General features: G+C 45.2%; 1 pseudogene; it reads right to left on the bottom strand.

Moving 5' to 3' along the window:
• Nucleotides 1–1,660: 1,660 nt before the first annotated feature.
• Nucleotides 1,661–2,566, bottom strand: LOC105001734 (annotated as a pseudogene).
• Between the last annotated feature and the right edge of the window lie 592 nt (nt 2,567–3,158).

The following is a 3,158-nucleotide window of genomic DNA, read 5'->3' as shown; positions in this document are numbered from 1 at the left end:
GCTATTTGTAGGGCCTCCTCGGACAATCATTTTCCCTTTTTTTGCATTTCTTTTTCTCGGGGATGGTCTTGATCACTGCCTCCTGTACAGTGTTATGAACCTCCATCCATAGTTCTTCAGGCACCCTGTCTATCAGATCTAATCCGTTGAATCTGTTTATCACTTTCAAGGGATTTGATTTAGGTCATACGTGAATGGTCTAGTGATTTTCCATACTTTCTTCAATTTAAGTCTGAATTTGGCGATAAGGGGTTCATGATCTGAGCCACAGTCAGCTCCCGGTCTTGTTTTTGCTGACTGTATAGAGCTTCTCCATCTTTGGCTGCAAAGAATATAATCAATCTGAGTTCAGTATTGACCATCTGGCAATGTTCATGTGTAGAGTCTTCTCTTGTGTTGCTGGAAGAGGGTGTTTGCTATGACCAGTGTGTTCTCTTGCCAAAACTCTGTTAGCCTTTGCCCTGCATCATTTTGTACTCCAAGGCCAAACTTGCCTATTACTCCAGGTATCTCTTGACTTCCTACTTTTGCATTCAAGTCCCCTACGATGAAAAGGACACTTTTTTTGGTGTTGATTCTAGAAGGTCTTGTAGATCATCATAGAACCATTCAACTTCAGCTTCTTTGCATTAATGGTTGGGGCATAGACTTAGATTGCTGTGGTATTGAATGAGTTGCCTTGGAAACAAACAGAGATCGTTCTGTCATTTTTGAGACTGCACCCAAGTACTGCATTTAGGACTCTTGTTGACTATAAGAGGTACTCCATTTCTTCTAAGGGATTCTTGTCTAAAGTAGTAGATGTAATGGTCATCTGAATTAAATTCACCCATTCCGGTCCATTTTAGTTCACTGATTCCTAAAATGTTGATGTTCACTCTTGCCATCTCCTGCTGACATCTGTAGTATCTTTTAAATTTGTATATAATCATCAATGCTTGTTTTCTTTTTTAGTTTATCTTGTTTTGATTCCTATGTGAGAAGGTTTTTTCTACCCCCAAGATATGTTCCTCATCTCCCAAATGTTCATTTAACCTTTTTGTTTCTTTTTGGTTTTAGATTTTCAGGCTATGTGGAATATATTTTATACATAAACAAGGTTAGAAACAACTTTCTTCTAGATGAAAAGTTAATTTTACTTATATAAATGATATTTTATATCCTTTATTGCATGATTATTTCACCCACTGAATTCCAACTGCCATCTGTCTATGTTTTACTCTTATGCATCCGGCCTGGTAAAGTCACTCAGGGCTGGTGGTTTTCTCCACGGAAGGCAGGGTGGCTTTCTTTGCTGTGAGGAACTGAGACATTAGTAATCCCTGTCTTTCGCTCACTGCTTCGCATTACTCAGATTATCATGAGAGGTAACATGGGACAAAGGGCAGGTGGGGAACAAGAAGGCATCGGGGAATCCTGTGGCTTTGGCACTTAGTCGTCATAACAACGGTGGTGTTTTATAGATATCACAGTCGCCTGGTTTCTTCTTGCACTGTTAGGACTGATACTTAAGGGAGTGTAGGAGGGGCTTCCCTGGTGGCTCAGCAGTAAAGATGCCTCCTGCAGTGCAGGCAGATGCAGGAAACAGGGGTTCGAACCCTGGGGCAAGAGTTGGGAGACAGAGACAGACAGGTGGAGTGGTGCAGTTCTTCACAGCAACTTAATTTTTAATGAGCTCCATTCGCTGCATTTTTCTCATATAAAACCATGTGATGGCTATAGCTGGAGCCTGGGTCCTCTGCAGAGAAACCCTGGGGGTTCTTGGTAAGATGGTCAGTGAGTTCCTGATATGCAGACTCGATGAACACCATATCTTTCAAGAGATCAGGGGTGAGATAACTGTCCGTCTTAGAAATGGCATCAAAAGTGGCCTTGGAGAAGTTGCCCAGGGTAACAGGGCATTCCCTGGCAGAGGTGCAGCAGTGGTCAGTTCTGGCCATCACCAAGGATCTTCTTGGGCACAGGGGGCTGAGATGATGCCAGTGCCCCTGAGGGCACCAGCACAGAGCCATAGTGGCCAGTCACCTGGCCAATGTGGGACTTGCAGATCTTATTCCCCCAGTAGCCTCACAGCACAGGGATGATGGAGAGCTTGCAAGAATGATGGCCCCACGAATGGCAGTGGCTACCGTCTTAGAGCACTTGACACCCAAACCAACGTGACCACTGCAATCCCCAATGGAAACAAATGCCTTGAACCTGGTCTCCCGGACAGCAAAAGAATCTGCTTTTGCACAGGCATAATCTTCAAATCTCATCCTTGAGGGATGTTCCCAGGAAAAAGTCAATGATCTCAGATTTCTTGATGGGCAGAAAGAAGAGATATATCTCCTCCAGGGACTTGATCTTCACATCCCTGACCAGGCAGCTCAGTTTGGCGATGGGGAACCACTCATCCTCGGTCTTGCCTAGGCAAGACCACAGCCTCAGGTTCCACAGCCTCGACCCCAGCCCAATCCCTGTCTCAGATACCGCAGCCAAAGGCTCCACCGAAGCCACTGAGGCCTCCCATTCTAGGGCCCTAGGGGCCTCTGGGCCCTGCCTCAGCACCAGCATCAGCCACCATTTGGTGTTTTTACAGAGAAGAAACCTTCATGCCAACTTTGAGGGAGTCTCCCATTCCCTGAGGGCTTCCAAGTTGGCTCAGTGATAGAGAATCCCCCTGCCAAGCAGGAGACGCAGGTTCAATCCCTGGGACAGAAAGATCCCCTAGAGAAGGAAATGGCTACCTATTCCAGTATTCTTGCCTGGAGAATCCCATGGACAGAGAAGCCTGGTGGGCTACAGTCCATGGGGTTGCAGAGTTGAGCATGACTTAGTGACTGAGCACAGATACCCATTCCCTGGAGTCACAGAGAAAATTGATCTGAGGACCGCAGGAAGGGTTTGATTGGAAAGCTTTCAAAGTTGCAAGACTAACTGAGAGTTCCACCCTCTAGTCTCTTACACAGAAATCAGAAGTAGGATCTTGCTGTGACGGTATTGAGTAGACATAGTTAAGAGCAAGAATTTTGAGCCTTCAGATTCTCCTGAATCTCCTTGCCAAGTAAGAGCAGCTTACTGTTCATCAGTCTGGTCTTAACTCATGGTTTTTTGAGGATTTTTTTCCTGTTGAAGAGCTCTTTGACTTCTTGCAAACTCAGTAATGCAGTTTAAAA

Source organism: Bison bison, unplaced genomic scaffold (genome assembly GCF_000754665.1).
Source record: "Bison bison bison isolate TAMUID 2011002044 unplaced genomic scaffold, Bison_UMD1.0 scf7180017864383, whole genome shotgun sequence".
NCBI classification, from domain to species: Eukaryota; Metazoa; Chordata; class Mammalia; order Artiodactyla; family Bovidae; genus Bison; species Bison bison.
Note: the sequence above shows the minus strand (reverse complement) of the source record. Positions and strands in the feature narration are given on the sequence as shown.